General features: G+C 40.3%; 1 protein-coding gene across 4 annotated transcripts in view; it reads left to right on the top strand.

Moving 5' to 3' along the window:
* Nucleotides 1-19,886, top strand: part of SIK3 (SIK family kinase 3) — a 264,492-nt gene that overhangs the window by 97,074 nt on the left and 147,532 nt on the right. The gene's annotated exons all lie outside the window — the stretch shown is intronic.

Raw genomic sequence — 19,886 nt, 5'->3', positions numbered from 1 at the left:
GCAGTCATTGTAACTTCAGTGATATAGAAAAGTCAGTGGAAGATACAAAAATATGTAGGGCAGGGATGCTTCCCTAAAATAATCTGCATTCTGTTTGTGTAGATGAGGCCCTTAACAGTCAGTATCATATAATAAACAGAACACTGGACTGAGAATCTAGTGACTTGTATTTCATTCTATAGGCCTAGTGCAACATTCTCTTTATAACTTTAGGCTGCTGTTTTCCTTCTTGAAATGTACGTTTTCACTTACCTGTGAAAAAATAAGGGGATTGGCCTAAGTCACTGGCTCTTGATTTTGGTTCCTCAAAATCTGGTAAATAGCATTGGCAGCTGTTTTTTTCTTTTAGAGCTGAGAGAAACTATGCCTTTTTAGCCATGTTTAAGCTGTGTGAGTTAACCAAAGTATCAGGTATCTTGTTTTTAACTGGTGTTTTATATCCTGTCTTTTTTTTTTTAATTAATTAAAATTTTTAGCTGAAATATAGGTGATTTACAATGCTGTGTTAGTTTCAGGTGAAAAATATATACATACACACATACACACACACACACACACACACACACACACACACGGTTGGTGGTGGTTAGTCACTAAGTCATGTCTGACTCGAGCGACCCTATGGACTGTAGCCCACCAGGCTCCTCTGTCCATGGGATTCTTCAGGCAAGAATACTGGAGTGGGTTGCCATTTCCTTCCCCAGGGGATCTTCCTGACCCAGGAAGTGAACCCATGTCTCTTCTATTGCAGTTGAATTCTTTACTGCCGAACCACCAGGGAAAACCATATGTATTTCTTTTTTAGATTCTTTTCCATCATAGGTTATTACAAGATACTGAGTATAGTTCCCTCTGCTATACAGTCCTTGTTGGTTATCTATTTTATATATAGTGTATATTTTATATAGTAGTGTGTATCTGTTAATTCCAAACTCCTATATATCCTTTCTGTGTGAGAACTGAGTTGAACATAAAGAAGTTCTGATTTATGATAAAAGCCTTTAATACCCTTAAAAAAAAAAGTAAACTCTTAGTTTGTTAATAATTGTAGTTTAGTAGACAGTTTAAAAAAACCCAACCTTCAGATGTCAACTAAGAGGCCAAAGAATGATAATAAACAAGGGTAGGGGGAAGGTGTGAAATAACAAAAAATATTGTTGATGATGAAAAAGTTGGGTATCTGCTAGTCTAATCATTTTTAAGGGCTTTTCTCATTCCAAAATTTTTTCCATTGAAAATATAATATTGACTGCTTTGTATTACTCAGTATCCAAATGAGTGATCTAGGTAATGACCTTTGCAGGATTTGTGAGGAGGGACAGAGAACCTTTGGTTGACAGTAATAGTCAGAGAAGAAGGGCTTCCAGGATGAGCTAGGATTGAGCTGTGAGGATTCTGTGTACATATGGGAAGAGACTTGGGGACGGAATTCCAGACAGGGTAATGAAAGAAAGATAGGCAAGTACAGGTCATCTTTAGGGACAGCAAATGTATCAGCTTAGCATTAAAAAAGGATGAAAAAATAGGTTACAGAGGTGCTTGGCAGGCTACAGTCCACGGGGTCACAAAGAGTTGGACACGACTGAGTGACTAAGCACAGAACAGAGTATAAAAGGCTTTCAAACATAAGACTAGACACAGACGATTTTGGAAAAGTTAACTCTTGCAAGTTTGATTGTATAGTGAGGATTCTAGCTCTTCTGTAGGCCTGTATAGAGGCCATTGACTCTATGCTCTAATTTAATAAATGATGTTGTTTGGCTCTTGACAGCATAAGAAAGTTCTTTAAGAATTTGAGAGATATCCACATTGGGGTTGTGTTGACAGTCAAACTACTAAGCAGGAAACCTAATTCTGTGGTACTTGTTCAGTTATACCTTTCGGAATTTTATGTATGGATGCAGCCTCTGTAGCTTCTCTCAATGCCAAAAAGTGGCTGATAAATGATGTTGAATTCTTTGTGAATCTCACCAGTCTCAACAGAATTTCTGATTCTGGGTAACAAGAATTTTCTCTGTTTAATTTCTGTAGAAAATAACCCCTTAGGAATAGTCCACTCTCAATTTTGTGTAACGTTGGAAAGAAATTCTTCTCTGAACAGTACAAAACAATGACTCACCCAAAACTCTCTCTTGGAATTAATAATGTAATCATAATACACCCGTAAATACTCACATAAGTGTGTTTAAACAGTCCCATTCAGCCTTCCTTTTCATTACTCCTTCTCCCCTCATTGTGGTTTAGCCTGACTAATCTATTTGCAACACATCTGCAATCTTAGTACAAAACTTATACAGACAGCCTCAACTTGGAAAAGGGGGCGGAGTGAGCGGGGATTTTAGATTTCATCTCCAAAGTTTATAGATATATTTCTTTAAAAAACATAGCAGTCATTTTTCAGGTTGACTCATATAATTTAATGAAGTGGGGTTAGATAACCTTGAGCTTTCTCCATAGGCATAGTGTTTAAACACTTAAGGAAAAATTCAGCAGGACAGGGGCTTTGGGGACAGGGAGTGGAAGCATGGTTGGCATATGACCCAATCAATAAGCCACCCGAGAAGAGAGAGGAGTCTGACAGTAAATGGAAACAACGCCCGGTGATGTCACAGGCACAGTCCTTGGGGACAGGAAGAGGGTGTCTAGGTGGAGAGAAAATTAAGGTTTTGGCATTCTCTCAGCAGGTCTTGCACACTTCACCTCCAGTACCCATGAGAACATAGCAGCCTAACCTTCTTGTCTCTGGTTTATCAGCTCTCTCTGTGAAGGGCACACCTGTCCCAGCTTTTGCTACAGGATTGGAGAAGTTAGATTTCCCATCCCACCATCCTGTTGTGGAGAAGAATCTCTAAACGTTCTGTACGGATGCTGAGTGTACTGTAGGTGTTTGGAAAGGGGAAGGGAAAGAGTAAATTCCAAGTGCAGTGAAGCCTTATTTTGCTTCCCTTTCTTTCCTTCCTTCTCTAATCTTCAGAAATAGGGGCCCATCAGAGCAAGGAAGAGGGGCAGCCTGTCTGGGAGAGGCTTTTTGGAGACCAGGCTTCCATGGTAGAAGGCTCTCTGCCCTGTCCCCTTGATGTTGGTGTGGCCTTTTCTCAGGGCAGCCAGAATCAGCCTCTTTTGGAATAAACTAATAGCAGCTGTTGTCATTAGCATTATTCTAAAATTTTCATGATTTTAATATAAATTTTTCCCCCAAATGCATCTTCAATTTATGGACTTTACATGCACGCACGCACGCTCAGTCACGTTAGTTGTGTCTGACTCTTCCAGACACTGTGGACTGTAGCCCGCCAGGCTCCTCTGTCCATGGAATTCTCCAGGCAAGAATACTGGACTGGGTTGCCATGCCCTCCTCCAGGGGATCTTCCCGACCCAGGGATAGAACCCGCATTTTCTGCTTTTCCTCCATTGCAGGCAGATTGTTTACCACCGAGTCACCAGGGAAGCCCAAATAAAGTTTTGTAGGATTGATTAATACTGATATAGAAGTTGAGAAATAAACAAAAGTGGCACCGCTTCAGCATTAAAACACAACAACTGAGTAAAACATTCTTGAGGAGTAGTTGAACATCCATTTGGATAAAATTTTCGATAAGTATACTGAGATTGATGGCCTATAAAGCAGTTGTGACTCTTATGGTGTTTATGTAAAGGTACATTTTCTACAATAAATTTTAATTTTATCCTTTATAGTTTCTTAAAAATACCGACTCATATCTTTGTCTTCCTACCCTTAGTTGGTCTGATTTTGGAATAGATTATTTTTGGGTTGCTTTGTGTGGACTTGGTATAATTGCAGACTAATAACATGCTTCAGGAAAGTAATTTTGCTAAAAGTTTAAACCTTTTGTAATTAAGTTTTCTGGTTCAGAAGCCATAACAACTTGATGGATTTGGTTTTTTGTTTATTTAATCAAACATTTTATTTCCTTACTTTGTGTGTTAACTGTATAGAATTAAGCCCCTTGCCAACAGGATTTTGAAGTAATTCTGAAACTTGAAGTGTGTGTATACATACACACACACACAAACACGCACATATATTTTGGCCACACCCCATGGCATGTGGGATCTTAGTTCCTTGATTAGGGGTTGAACCTGTACCACTTACATTGAAATGGTGGAGTTTTAACTACTGGACCACAAGGGAATTTCCGAGATTGACAGACTTTTTAAAGAAACAGTAGTGTCATTTTCTATAGAAAAGGCTCTTAGGGAAATATACATATTGCATACATGTTTAGTGTGCTTAACTGAATCCCAGATTTTGACTTCTCATAGAGAATTTGAATTGATTTTTTATAGTTTTGCCTTTTCTTCCTTTGCTTCTTTATTAACATGAGTTTGCAAGTAGAAAACATAGAGTTTGGAGTCAGAAAGTACTGGGTTCAAAATTCTAGCTTAATGTTAGGCCAGTTATTTAACCTTTCTCAGCCTCAGATTCCTCAGCTGTAAAATGGGATAATTTACTCATCTCTTGGGACTTTTGTAGGGATTAAGCCAGAAAAAAAAAAAAGTGCATAGCAGTAAATGTCAGTTTATTTTCCTTTGGCAATCGTTTAGGCTTAAGGTTTGAATTTTCTACTTGTTTTGGAATAAACCCAATTTTTATGATTATATTTCAGGATTTTTTTTCAAAGTCAAGGCTTTTTTTTTTTTTTTTTTTTTTTTTAATGTCTTTCTCCCTCCCAACTTATAAAACTGGGTTTTCTGTCTGCCAAACATCTTTCTTTCTGTTGGGGTATAGCTGCTTTACAATGTTGTAAACATGTTTCTTTCTAAAATGTTTTCTATAAGTGATAGATTAGTTATTGGAAAGAAGAAGGCATGTGTTTTTTTTAGTGAGGAAGACTGAACAACTTGACAGTACATTGAACCCATATTCTAAACTCTTAGAGTTTGCCTAAAGTTAAATTTCTAGGACAAACTCTCATAGTCTGAGAATTATTATGATACACCACAACAGAATTTTGAGTCCTGGGGGTGCAGGGAGCTGTACAGATAATGTTGCTTGGTTCAGTAGCTCCCTAGTGTCTGACTCTTTGTGACCCCATGGACTGCAGCACGCCAGGCTTCCCTGTCCATCACGAGCTCCCAGAGCTTAGTCAAACTCATGCCCGTCGAGTCAGTGATGCCGTCCAACCATCTCATCCTCTGTCGTCCCCTTCTCCTCCCACCTTCAATCTTTCCCAGCGTCAGGGTCTTTTCCAAGGAGTCAGTTCTTCACATCAGGTGGCCAAAGTATTGGAGTTTCAGCTTCAGCATCAGTCCTTCCAAAGAATATTCAGGACTGATTTCCTTTAGGATTGACTAGTTTGATCTCCTAGCTGGCCAAGGGACTCTCAAGAGTCTTTTCTAACACCACATTTCAAAAGCATCAGCGCTTCAGCCCTCAACTTTATAGTCCAACTCTCACATTCATACATGACTACTGGAAAAACCAGTTGCTTAGGACCCACACGATCACTGTGATTGGATGTACACTGGCATGTGCCCTACTTACATATATCCTCTCCCTCAACCCTGAGTATTCAGTACGATTTATTGATTCTGATTGATGAGCAATGGGAGAGTAGTTTTGGTGAAGAGAAAGCTAGCAGGCTTATATTAAATGTCAGTTGACTGAGCGACTTCACTTTTACTTTTCACTTTCATGCACTGGAGAAGGAAATGGCAACCCACTCCAGTGCTCTTGCCTGGAGAATCCCAGGGACAGGGGAGCCTGGTGGGCTGCCGTCTATGGGGTCGCACAGAGTCGGACACGACTGAAGTGACTTAGCAGCATGTCAGAATATTTAGTTTACCAGATTATTATTTTTCATCCTTTTGGTTTCAGTAGGAAGCCAGTGGTATAATATAACAGAAGATGTGCCAAAGGGAACGCTGTAGGTTTGACAGGGGGGTGGTAAATTATGGATGATAATCCAGTGTTGAGGCTTATGAAAAGAACCCAGTTCCAGGTTCGTTCTTTCGGTGAATTCATTGGTCTACCCTTGTTGATGGCTTTGCTAGGACTCCTTTCAAATCAGTTCATTTTCCTTTATGGTAATTGTGTAATGTTCCATAACAAGATTAATCAGAGACAAGGGCTTTTCTGTGAAAGTTGCTGTTTTCATTTTGGGGGAAAAAGTAGAACAGAATGCCAACTGTGCATTTTTCTTATCCAGTCTCCAGGTGAGGGGTTAGGGTAGCCTGAACCAAAATACTTTGTATTTGCAAAAACAGCAGTAGCTACCCCACCGAAGTGTTTTACATTTTATTGTTTCACATTGTGAAGATCTTGGGTTCTATTCTTTTAACTCTGGTCTCTCTTATTACTTCCCACTTTCACTCGCCTCCCTCCTTCATTGTTTAATATAATTAAAGAGGCTTTCTTTGTCTTGAGTACACTTTGAGTGGAGTACTTAGGAGAGACTTCAAATCAGTCCTCCCGCAAGTTTGACCACGACACTTGATAGAAGAGCTCACTGGATTCTGCTTCTGGCTTGGAATGGAGTGTCTGCCCATTTATGATCAAATCTAACAGTCCATAAGAAGCATCCGTTGAGTCTTCTCCTTTACCTTTACTTAATGAAGTTCTGTTAGTTTCATGTCATGCTGGTTTTACATTTTATATTCTAGTTTTTATAGATACTAACCCAGTTGTGCCAAAGAACAAGAGAGGGTTCTGTGTTCTAATTCATTGGTCCTCTGCATGAGTGTGTGTGTGTGCATGTCTGTGTTAGTAGTTGACTCTAAATGAAAGTACAGACCTAAGTACTTTAGCTTGAGCAAAGTTCAAGAAACACTGTATTTACTCATTAATCAGCCTCTGCTTTCTGCTCCCCTTCCTTCCTCCTCTACTTTATTGTGGCATCATGATGCTTCCTTGCTGAATGCATTTTCATTCCCTTATTGCCTCATCCTAACCCCACAATAGGGATGAATGGCATGCATACCGTGTCAGGTATCCTGACTGATCCTGATTAAACATCGTTCCTAGGGCCATTTTAGATGTGATGGTTGTATAAGTATCATGTTCTTGGGGTTATGATACTTTGTGTTATCAAAAGCAGCAAAAAATAATAATATAAAATAAGATTTTTAATATGTACCACATAAAGTACATGCTCTTGTTTATTCTTCTGTCAGTTTGTGAAGTAAAGGTTACTATACCCATTTTAGAGATAATTAAATCAAGGTGGTTGCCCCAGAATTCCCAGTTTTAGTGACTGACATAGCTGGACTCAAACTCAAGTGGTTTGGACTTCAGAATCAATGCGCTGACCACTGTCGAGTCTGTAGGATACTGACTCTGAACTTGCCACTGTCTGTTTATAAGAAACATTCAGGTTCTGGCCCTCATAGGGTTCCTTATTATCTTTTGTAGTTTAAGGTTAATTTCTGAACCACTTGGTGCTTAGTTTTCCCATTTACAAGTTATAATATTGGTAGTAGTTCTTAATATTAATATAATAGAACTAGGGCTGGTGGTACCGGAGACTTTCGTAGTTTGAAAATGAATCTCTTCCATTAATGAAGATCTCTGTGTTAGAATTGGTAAGAAAACTGAAAACTAGAAAACTTGCTCCAAAGATGCTATTGTAGAAACATTAAATACTCTATTAATGCAAATATCTAAGAGATCCTCTAAAAATATTAGTACAAGAAAGCAGAGCTTACTTGATTTTTAAACTTAGTTTCATCTCAGATTACAAGATTGCTCTTTCTGAATTAAGGAGGTTTCCCTGTTCTTTCAAATATTTCTCATTCTTCCTGTTGTCTTGAGAAGATGCTACCTTGTTTTCACTGAGCATAGTTTTGCTTCTCTGAAATTGATATTTCACCTGATATGTACTCACTGTTTCCTGGAGGAAGTAGTAACTTCATGAGGTTTCAAAGTCACTAATTTAATGAGACTGGAAAATAGGATCTTTAAGCCAGTATGAGTAACAGCAGATTTCTATATGGCGGGGATGATAGTCATTTATGTCTTTTTCCTTGCAAACTTGCACCCTTTCATTGAGTACTTGCATTTTATTTTAAAGGGTATTTTGAACTTGAAACCCATTTCACTATCTAGCTGGCTGAAGTTGCATTTCTCTGGGATTCCAGTATTGGCTCATGAAGGTTAGTGTGTGGAGGGCTGTGTTCCTTACCATTGGGCTGTGGTATCTGAAAATGTCCACTTTTAAAGGAGAGTTTCCTAAATGGAACAGGCATTTCTCTGAGTTGAGTAGACTCAAAAACTGGACAGTTTTTGGAGAGTCTTGAGGTTTTTCAATGATCTTGTTTGTTTTAGCTTTCTACCAGTCTTTATGTTTGTTGGCCAAGAAACACATCAATGAAAGAAAGGCAAATGGAGCAGAGGAAAGGAAGAGAGAAAACGTGGACTGTATGATAGTGTCCTTTTTAAAAAATTTTTTTATTGGAGCATAGTTGATTTACAGTGTTGTGTTAGTTTCAGGTATACGGCAAAGTGAGTCAGTTATACATATATGCATTCTTTTTTTTTTCTTTAATTCTTTTCCCATCTAGGCCATTACAGAGTATGAGTGGAGTTCCCAGTGCTATATACATCAGGTTCTTATTCATTATCTATTTTATATCTAGTAGTGTGGCTCAGACGGTAAAGAATCTGCCTGCGATGTGGGAGACCTTCGTTCAGTCCCTGGGTTGGGAAGAGCCCCTGGAAAAGGGAATAGCTACCCACTCCGGTATTCTGGCCTGGCGAAATCTACAGACAGAGGAGGCTGGCAGGCTACAGTCCCTGGGCCCACAAAGAGCAGGACACGGCTGAATGACCTCACTCTCACTTGTCAGTGTGTGTCAGTGCCTGTTCCCTTACCTCTCCCCTCCCCTTGGACCCTAGGCAACCATAATTCAGTGAACTTACCTGTCAAAGCTTACCTGAGGACAAGCTCCAGTCTTTATTAGTTCAGACTAGCTTAATTCATGGAGAAGGCAATGGCACCCCACTCCAGTACTCTTGCCTGGAAAATTCCAGGGATGGAGGAGCCTGGTAGGCTTCAGTCCATGGGGTCGCTAAAAGCCGGACACGACTGAGCGACTTCACTTTCATTTTTCACTTTCATGCATTGGAGAAGGAAATGGCAACCCACTCCAGTATTCTTGCCTGGAGAATCTCAGGGACCGGGGGAGCCTGGTGGGCTGCCGTCTATGGGGTCGCACAGAGTCGGACATGACTGAAGTGACTTAGCAGCAGCAGCAGCTTAATTCAGGTTGTATTTTATCAATTTTCTTCCTTAAAAAAATTTTTTTTTTAATTTATTTATGGCTCTGCTGGGTCTTTGTTGCTGCTCAAGCTTTTCTCTAGTCTTGGCGGGCAGGAGCTACTCTATTTGTGGTGCACAGGCTTCTCATTGGGGTGACTTCTTTTGTGGAGCTCGGGCTGTAGGTTTGAGGGCTTCAGTGGCTGTGGCTCTGGGCTCTTAGAGCGTGGGCTCCATAGTTGTGGTGCACGGGCTGAGTTGCTCCGTGACATGTGGCATCTTCCTGGATCAGGGATCAAACCCATGTCCCCTGCATTGGCAGGCAGATTGTTTACCACTGAGCCACCAGGGAAGCCCATCAATTTGTTTCTAATCAGTGGATGATAGGAAGTTGTTTGGAGAGGAGTTTTAATATATACAACTCCTATGGTAGCATTTTGTTATTTAATAAATACCTTAGTCTGATTTCTTCATTTACTTTTCCTTCTCCACCATTTCTCTAGATGCCCAGATGAAGACAATATAACATTTAACCACAATTTATCATTTTGAGCATTAGACTCTCAGCTTGGATTGTTTCAGTTCAATTTCCCAAAATATAAATTCTCCAAAAAGAGGAAATTTATAACCTCCTGTGATGTTTACCTACCTAAAGCAATAGAATAGATATATCGACAAAATTTAAATAATATTAAGAATAGCTGTATCCTTCCCTGGTGGCTCAGACAGTAAAGAATCTGCCTGTGGTGCAGGAGAGCAGGGTTTGATCCCTAGTTTGAGAATATCCCCTGGAGGAGGGAATGGCTACCCTCTCTGGTATTCTTGCCTGGGAAAGCCCATGGACAGAGGAGCCTGGCGGGCTATAGTCTGTGGGGTTGCAAAGAGTCTGACATGACTGAGTGACTAACACACACCCGTGCACACACACACAGAGTACTTACTATTATACATGGCATTGTGTTGAATATGGACTTCCCTGGTGGCTCAGATGGTAAAAGAATCTGCCTTCCATGCAGGAGACCTGAATTTGATCCCTGGGTCGGGAAGATCCTCTGGAGAAGAAAATAGCAACCCACTCCAGTATTCTTGCCTGGAGAATTCCATGGACAGAGGAGCCTGGTGGGCTACAGTCCACGGGTTTGCAAAGAGTCAGACATGTGTTTAATCCTAATAATAACAACCCTATAAGCTGGGTGCTGTGCTGTGCTGTGCTTAGTTGCTCATTTGTGTCTGACTCTTTGTGACCCCATGGATTGTAGCCAGGCTTCTCTGTCTATGGAGATTCTCCAGGCAAGAATACTGAAGTGGGTAGACGTTCCCTTCTCCAGGGAATCTTCCCAACCCAGGGATCAAACCCAGGTCTCCCACATTGCAGGCAGGTTCTTTACCATCTGAGCCACCAGGGAAACCCATGAATACTGGAGTGGGTGGCCTATCCCTTCTCCAGGGGATCTTCCTGACCCAAGAATCTGATTGGGATTGCCTGCATTTCAGTTGGATTCTTTACCACATGAGCCACCAGGGAAGCCCATAAGCTGGGTACTTTTGTTATATTCATTTTACGTTAAAAGAAACCGCTTAGAGATATTAAGCAAATTTTACAAAATGTAAAACTAGTTAAGTCATAGAGCTTGAGTTCTGAAGTAGATATCCCTGAGTCAAGCCTTTCTTTTATGTTCTTATTCATGAAAGACTCATTAAACAGAGGAATGAGTTTTGGGCACATACAACTTGGTGATTCTATGTAAATCTTGTCATATTTTGAATAGTGTAGACTTGATAAAATCTTTGTGAATTTCTCATCATTCCGGGAGATTCATTATACCTAAAATCAATATCATGGGGAAGGAGATGTTAATGTAGTAGTCAGATTAATTCTTCTTCTTCTTCTTTTTTTTTTTTTGGTTGTTGTTGTTGGTTATTGCTCTAGCAACTACTACAAAGGCAGCATTTACTCGACAAGTCATGTGTACTTAAGGCAGAACACTGACTGCTTTTCATGCTGGCAAATTTGTTCTTTACCAGTACTGGCTACCTGTGAGGAATGTGAACATGCTGGGTTTTAGAACAGGACAAACACAACTTCCATCTCATTTCACAGTAGAGTTCACTTAGGGATACAGACTTTTTGGTGACAGTAGCTGGTACTTTCTGCTTGTTATTTCTGATACTTGCATAATGCTAACCTGGTAGATACTGTCAGATGACAAGCCTTCCTCCCACATGTTCTCCATAAAAGAACTGCTAGTGACAAGCATTTTATTATATTGAGAATTCTGCTTCATACTGTTTTAGGTTAAAGTGTATTTATCATGAAGCCAGTATTGTGAAATGTTCTCGTTTTCTTCTTCCGGAATGTGGCATTTTTTTCTCAGTAATGAACTAAGTTGCATGTGCATTGTGAAAAAGTTGTTGCCCAGATGGACCCCAGTGAAAGTAACTTAAGTGTGTAAATAGATTCTGCTTCTGTCTGGGGAAATGATCTAAGATAGATGCTATTCCCACCCCCCCCCCACCACACCCCCGCCTTGGGAGACTAATACTTCATCCCTATATTTGCAGCTTACAGTCAGCATCTACTCTGGAGACAGGAAGTTTTTAGATGTTACTATCATGTTCAAACTGTAGGCTTTACAAAGAGGGGAGGGGAATTTAGGATAGATGCAAAGGCAGGTTTGCAAAAGCATGCTAGTTCTGGAAGCTAGCATGATGGGAAAACTGCTGATATCTCTTGAGAAGTGGGCAGATAGAATCAAATTTGCTTTTATTAATTCATGTGGCAACATGGAAGGTAGATTGAAAGTAGGGAGACTATAAATTAGGAGATGCATTCATTATTAGGAGGCTGTTGTAATCATTCAAACAAGAAATAAGGACCTGAATAAGGGAATTGTCCTAAGGGTGCAGAGAAAGGTGCACTGTATTCCTTCATTACTTGAGAAATGTTTCTTAAGTCCCTGTTGTATATCAGACATAGAGTTAGTTGTACTTTGGGTTAACAGGGTGAACAAGATAATGCCTTCAGGGAGCTTCCAATCTAGGGGGAGATTTGACAAATAACAGGCAATTGCAGTTGTCAGATCCTGTAACAGGGAGCTTATGATAGCTTGAGACCTTAACCCAGCCTCAAGGATCAGGGAAACCTTTTTTAGGAAAGTTTAAGTAGAAGCTAAGTAAAGTTGTGCAAGATGTAGGAGTGGTGATTTGGGGTGTTGGAAAGACAAAGTGTTTCAGTTGAGGAAACAGTATCTGAAAGTGGCTGGAGTGGGCGAGGGAAAAACTAGCTTGTTTGGGGAACTATGGATCACTTAGTGTGGCTGATTTGTAGACGGCAAGGAAGTGGGTTGTCAGAAATGAGGCCGGGGAATTAAACAGTCACCTTATAAATTATGTGGAGGAGTTTGCTTAAGAGCAAGTGAACTGTTTTAAGCTGGAGAGTGTCATGATCAAATTAGATCTTCAGAAAAATCCCTCTGACTGCTGTGTGGAGGACTGGGAGAGGAGGAGGGATAGAGGAGATAATAAGGAGGTGCCAGAGAGGTGGGGGAGGTTTTTTTGTTTGTTTGTTTGTTTGATTTTTTGAAGCAGAAGGAAGACTTCAAAGAAGGAAGTGGTCATTTTTGTCAGATAACACTGGCAAGTCATTAAGATAGAGACTGAGAAGTATCTGCTGAATTTGGTATTAGTTGGTGACCTTTGTGAGGAGAATTTCAGTGGAGTAGTTGGGGTGGGAGGTTGATTCCAGGGAGTTGGGTGTTAGCTAGGTGAGGAGGTGGCACTTGTCATAGGAACTTTTCTGTGAGAAGATAAACTGCGGTTGGGAGAAAAGGGAAGAGGAAGGGCCAAATAACGATTGAAGTTGCTAATGAGATTGAAGAATATCTGTAAGGGGAACAGTGAGGTAGGGGAGGATAATTAAGTTTTTTGAGTACCTGTTTGAAGGCTTGTTAGTTGTTTCTCATAATTTTGCAGGACAAGTATTATGATTGTTAGAAATTAGAAAAGTCTGCCTAACTTGATGCAGATATTGGACTTTCAGATTTCAAGACTTGGAGTAGTTATGGATTATGACTGATCCAGGAATGGGACTGGGCAACAAAGCAGAATGGAGATAAAAGTCCTTGGCAGTATGGTCATAGTTATGGGAAGTTGCCTAGAATGGTTGTAACTAGGATGGAAAAGGCAGAGACAGACGCCAAATTCTTCTTGTTAACCTAAAAGAATAGAACAGCCAGTTATTTTACCAGCGAAACTGGTTTATTTGGGAGCAGCAAAGAACGGCAATTCGGAACATGCAACTGTGGCGAACCACAAATGATAGGCTGGTAAAGCAAAGGAGAGGGAACTCTTTTATAGAGGAGAAGGGGAAGTTGGGAGGGGCTGGTTATATACAAAAAAATCCATTGGAGGAAACTAGGAATTTGCAGTATAATGGCTTTTCATTTGCTGAGTTGTGAGTCCCTCACTGCCTGAGCTGTTGCCTGCTGAGCGGAAAATCTTTTTTCCTCCTGCTGGCAGTGGTCGTGGCACCTCCTGTTGGAGATGCAGAATACATCTCTTTCTGCTGCCTTCAGGACTGGGAGCAAGCGGGACGTGCATGAGAGCTCCCTCTTCTGGCCTCCTGACTCCATTTTAGTGAGGTTTTCCTTGATTAATTTTTGCATTCTCCATACACTGAAAGATGACCTGGAAATGAGTTATGACATGGACTTAGATAGTAGTATATTTGAGTGACATGAACCTATGTGGACAAGAAGGTTTCCCTGCTGTTTCCCAGACCCATCTGATGGTAGCAGAACTTTGGGGAGAGGGAATGGTGATATCCCATATTCTAGTTCCTATTTATAGGAAAATTTGCCAAGAAGGTAGACTTCTTTAGTTGAGCTCCTTTGCTGAAAGATCAATGAATGCTGTTTTGTGAATAGATTTTAGTCTGTGATTCTCTGTGGAGAAGATTACTGTCATTTTTTTTTCATATGAATATATTTGGAAAACTGCTAAGCAACCTGTTGTCATTTCCTAATGTTACTATAATCTGGTGTCAATGCCTAATGATCTCATTGGACTTGTTATCTTCCCTCCAGCCATGCTGGCATCAAGTAAGTACATTAATAAATGTTAAGAAATGCATTCATTAAAAACCAAGCAATCACTTTGGAGTTGGCCTTGGCCAGCTCATTCAGTGTCTAAATGAGTCGGACAAGTTAGAGAAAATCATGAGCCTGAAAATGACTTTGTCTTTCAGGTTGGTTTGGGCAAAGTAACAAGTTGTAATGTAATGGGGTTTGATATTACTTTTATAAGATATATCACTTTAATGTGATGCTTTGTCATTAATGTTTTAGTAATTTGACAGCCTTAAAGAGAGTTGATACTTCTGTTTTTTTATTTATTGGCTCCATGACAGGATTATGCATTAAAATGCACTTAAGATTTTGAAAGGAATGTCTAGGAAAGTAGTTAAAAAACAAATCCCCAAGTGGCTTGATCTGATTTATAAACTCTAACAGTGTGTAGCTAATTGCAGATAGATTTTATTTTTTAAGGTATTATGTCAGCTCTCTTGTGTATGCCTTCTATATTGGAGCATAGACATTATCTTTCCCAACATTAGGTTTGAGGAAATAGTTTCAAGGACAAGAATAGCAGAAGTGTTATTTTATGCTGTACTTTCCCCTTTTGTGTAAGTCTGCTAAAATTCAGAGGTCGGGCAAAGAGGCTTTTCAACTAAAAGTGAGTTGATAGAAATTTTTAACAGCAATGAGAAAATACAATCATCTAATATTAGAAATACCTTACATACATATCAGTTCAGTTCAGTTCAGTCGCTCAGTCGTGTCTGACTCTTTGCGACCCCATGAATTGCAGCACGCCAGGCCTCCCTGTCCATCACCAGCTCCCGGAGTCTACTCACACTCATGTCCATCAAGTCGGTGATGCCATCCAACCATGTCATCCTCTGTCATCCCCTTCTCCTCCTGCCCCCAATCCCTCCCAGCATCAGGGTTTTTTCCAATGAGTCAACTCTTTGCATGAGGTGGCCAAAGTATTGGAGTTTCAGCTTCAGCATCAGTCCTTCCAATGAATATTCAGGACCAATCTCCTTTAGGATGGACTGGTTGGATCTCCTTGCAGTCCAAGGGACTCTCAAGAGTCTTCTCCAACACCACAGTTCAAAAGCATCAATCCTTTGGCTCTCAGCTTTCTTCACAGTCCAACTCTCACATCCATACATAACCACAGGAAAAACCATAGCCTTGGCTAGACGGACCTTTGTTGGCAAAGTAATGTCTCTGCTTTTGAATATGCTATCTAGGTTGGTCATAACTTTCCTTCCAAGGAGTAAGCGTCTTTTAATTTCATGGCTGCAATCACCATCTGCAGTGATTTTGGAGCCCAGAAAAATAAAGTCTGACACTGTTTCCACTGTTTCCCCATCTATTTCCCATCAAGTGATGGGACTGGATGCCATGGTCTTCATTTTCTGAATGTTGAGCTTTAAGCCAACTTTTTCACTCTCCTTTTTCACTTCCATAAAGAGGCTCTTTAGTTCCTCTTCACTTTCTGCCATAAGGGTGGTGTCATCTGCATATCTGAGGTTTTTGATATTTCTCCTGGCAGTCTTGATTCCAGCTTGTGCTTCTGCCAGCCCAGCGTTTCTCATGATGTACTCTGCATAGAAGTTAAATAAGCAGGGTGACAATATACAGCCTTGATGTACTCCTTTTCCTATTTAGAACCAGTCTGTTGTTCCATGTCCAGTTCTAACTGTTGGTTCCTGACCTGCATACAGGTTTCTCAAGAGGCAGATCAGGTGGTCTGGTATTCCCATCTCTTTGAGAATTTTCCACAGTTTATCGTGATCCACACAGTCAAAGGCTTTGGCATAGTCAATAAAGCAGAAATAGATGTTTTTCTGGAACTCTCTTGCTTTTTCCATGATCCAGTGGATGTTGGCAATTTGATCTCTGGTTCCTCTGCCTTTTCTAAAACCAGCTTGAACATCAGGAAGTTCACGGTTCACATATTGCTGAAGCCTGGCTTGGAGAATTTTGAGCATTACTAGTGTGTGAGATGAGTGCAATTGTGTGGTAGTTTGAGCATTCTTTGGCATTGCCTTTCTTTGGGATTGGAATGAAAACTGACCTTTTCCAGTCCTGCGGCCACTGCTGAGTTTTCCAAATTTGCTGGCATATTGAGTGCAGCACTTTCACAGCATCATCTTTCAGGATTCGGAATAGCTCCACTGGAATTCCATCACCTCCACTAGCTTTGTTCATAGTGATGCTTTCTAAGGCATATCACCCATAATCAAAGAAATGCCAGTTACAATGATACTCATTTTTATTTCCCCAAATGGCAAGACTTCATACTCAGTGTTGCTGTGGGAACAGGACAGTATAGTACATACCCACAATATGTCAACAACTTTAAAAGTAAATTCTTTTTGTTTTCAGTTCAGTTCAGTCTCTCAGTCGTGTCTGACTCTTTGCAACCCCATGGATCGCAGCACACCAGGCCTCCCTGTCCATCACCAACTCCCAGAGTTTACCCAAACTCATGTCCATTGAGTCCATGATGCCGTCCAACCATCTCATCCTCTGTCATCCCCTTCTTCTCCCGCCTTCAATCTTTCCCAGCATCAGGGTCTTTTCTAATGAGTCAGTTTTTTGCATCAGGTGGCCAGAGTGTTGGAGTTTCAGCTTCAGCATCAGTCCTTCCAATGAATATTCAGGACTGATTTCCTTTAGGATGGACTGGTTGGATCTCCTAGCAGTCCATGGGACTCTCAAGAGTCTTCTCCAACATCACAGTTCAAAAGCATCAGTTTCTTGGCGCTCAGCTTTCTCTTTGATTTAGCAGTTTTATTTTTAGAAGTTTGTCTTATAGAACTAAGTGTATGTGTGCTAAGTCCCTTCAGTCGTGTCGGAGTCTTTGTGACCCTATGGACCATAGCCCGCCAGGCTCCTCTGTCCATGGGATTCTCCAAACAAGGATACTGGAGTGGGTTGCCATGCCCTCCTCCAAGGGATCTTTCCAACCCAAGAATCAAAACTGTCTCTTGCAACTCCTATATTGCAGGTGGATTCCCTAAGGCTGAGCCACCAGAGAAGCCCATAAAACTACTTGTAGGTCAAAACAAAAATGTACCCATAAGAATATTTACTGCAACATTGTTTGGAATAGCAACAAAATGAAACAAAACAAAACTGGAGAAGTCTGATCTTGGAAGAACAATTTTAGATTATGACACATTTTCAAATGTTGTCGAAAACTATTTAAAGACATTGAAAGATAAACAATATGTGTTCTTAAGTGGAAAAGCATATTCCATATGGTAAGTATGTATAATATAGTTTCACTTTTGTGTTGGTAGCTATACATGTAGGAAAAAACTGCAGGCATAATCAAGGAATTTAGGGTGAAGTGTTGTATAGGTAATCCAGGTGGACCTGGAAGAAGTTGGGGAGATGCTGGAGCTGTGCTTGAGGTGGAGAACATTGAGCAGGTGACAGACTACTGTTCACAAAAATGCCAGTGATTGCATTCCATGAGTAGTAACATTAGTGATTGTTTTCTTCTTTTTTGGTACGCATTTTCTAAAATTTTATACAATATACATAGACAGTAAAAGCGTCTGCCTACAATGCGGGGGACCTGAGTTCAATCCCTGGGTCGGGAACATCCCCGATCCCCAGGAGAAGGAAATGGCAACCCACTCCAATACTCCTGCCTGGAAAATCCCATGGACAGAGGAGCCTGGTAGGCTACAGTCCATGGGGTTGCAAAGAGTAGGACAGAACTAAAAGACTTCACCTTCCTTCCCATATTACTTTGTAATGAAAAAATAAAATAGTATTTTAAAAAACATGGAAAAGAGATTGGATGCTCAGCTTTTGATGAATTGGCAGAAGAGTTTATGTTGTGAAGTTAGCAAGCAAGCTAAGGGCGCATGATGTGACAATGATAAAAATGATTACTAATTTTCCTCATTTTTATTTAGCCATGGCCAGTTTATGGGATTCTTTTGGCAAAACATTAAATTAAAGCAAAGTGTGCTAAGATGATTTGTATTTAAAACCAGATTACTAGATCATGGAAAAGTGAAGCATGTTACTGAATTGCTTCCTCAGATCAAGATTATTTTTTGGGAACTTTCCTGGAGGCACAGTGGATAAGAATCTACCTGTCAATTCAGGGGGTGTGGGTTCAATCCCTAGTCCAGGAAGACTCCACATGCCACAACTGCTGGGCCCACGTGCCACCACTGCCCAGCCTACAAGCCTAGAACCTGTGCTCCACAAGAAAAGGCACCATAGTGAGAAGCCTGTGCGCCACAGATGGAGAGCAGCCCCCATTTACCACAACTAGAGGAAGCCTGCGCAAAGCAACGAAGACCCAGAGCAGCCAAAAAAAGAGAATGTTTTTCAAAGAGAGACCTTCTTAGAGATTCAGTTGGCTCCTCTGTCTCACAAGATTATAGTCTTACTGGTTTAATATAAGACCTACAAATATGTTGAACTTCAAACTGATATAAAAACAAGTGTTCATCAGGATTGACTAGATAGCAGTTAGGACTGTAATTTATTTGCGATTGCTGATCTACCCCGAAGTTGGAAGAAGTACAGATTGTAAAGAATCTTAGAGGAATTGAAGTTGCAGTTTCAGAAAAAGTTGTGGACACACACTTTTCAGAACTATAATTGGAACACGGACATCTGTCTGTGGCTTAATTATCAAACACTTGTGCTGTTATTGCAATTTCCTGTAAAAGAAGTGATAGCCCTAAAAGTCAACTGTATCTACCAGTTAAAGAACAAACACCAAAGCACTTGAAACTTTGCATCTGAACCTACGACTGCAGGACTTTTCTAACGTTTTTATCTCTATGGTCAAACTCCAGGCAATTTTGATTCCCTTATGTTTGTGAAAATATATTTTTTTTTCATAAATCTTTTGAAGTAAAAGCTAAGAACTGTTAGATATATAAATCTGGAATCTGATTTGAAATGTTCCTTGATTTCATTTCCCTTTGTTCTTGAGGGTAGTAGTGTCTATATAGGTGTCAGTATTCTCTTTGATTTGTTCAAAATGGATCAGTAATAAAATTAGGTCTCTAGCTGTCCACTTTTAGTTTCATTAAAAGCAACTTTTTGGACTACTTTGGGATTATGGCTAAATTTCTCTTTTTATATGGCCAGTAATTTATCTTTTTACTGTATTTATCAAGCAAAAACTTCTTGTAACTGCACACATAAAAGTTTATCATTCTGTGACCATTTCTGAAAAAGTCTAGTGATCTTGGGGTTGTGGAAGAGCAAAGCCCTAGGTTATAAGACTTCTGTGTGCCAGGCTGGGGCTTTTCTGAGGCTCAGGTTTGTTGAGGAAATGATGAAAACCATACCTTTGTTCTGCCATTTTGTTTCTTTATCTATAAGGTCATGATTGAAGTTCCTGACTCTCATTATGATGAAATTGAGATTTTAAACATTTGCTTTTCTTTACATCCAAAATGGATCCTAGGTAAGAGGAAGAATTCCAGATATGTTTCAACCAATTGTTGTCAGTCTTTACTTTCCTTCCCTTGAGCCCCTGGGCTCATCTTTGGGTTATTATATATAGTACCCTCCTAGGATACTACCACTGAACGCTAATGAGGTACCACTGTCT

Source organism: Bos indicus, chromosome 15 (genome assembly GCF_029378745.1).
Source record: "Bos indicus isolate NIAB-ARS_2022 breed Sahiwal x Tharparkar chromosome 15, NIAB-ARS_B.indTharparkar_mat_pri_1.0, whole genome shotgun sequence".
Classification (NCBI taxonomy): domain Eukaryota; kingdom Metazoa; phylum Chordata; class Mammalia; order Artiodactyla; family Bovidae; genus Bos; species Bos indicus.
The sequence above is the reverse complement of the archived record's forward strand: the minus strand, read 5'-3'. Positions and strand labels throughout refer to the sequence as shown.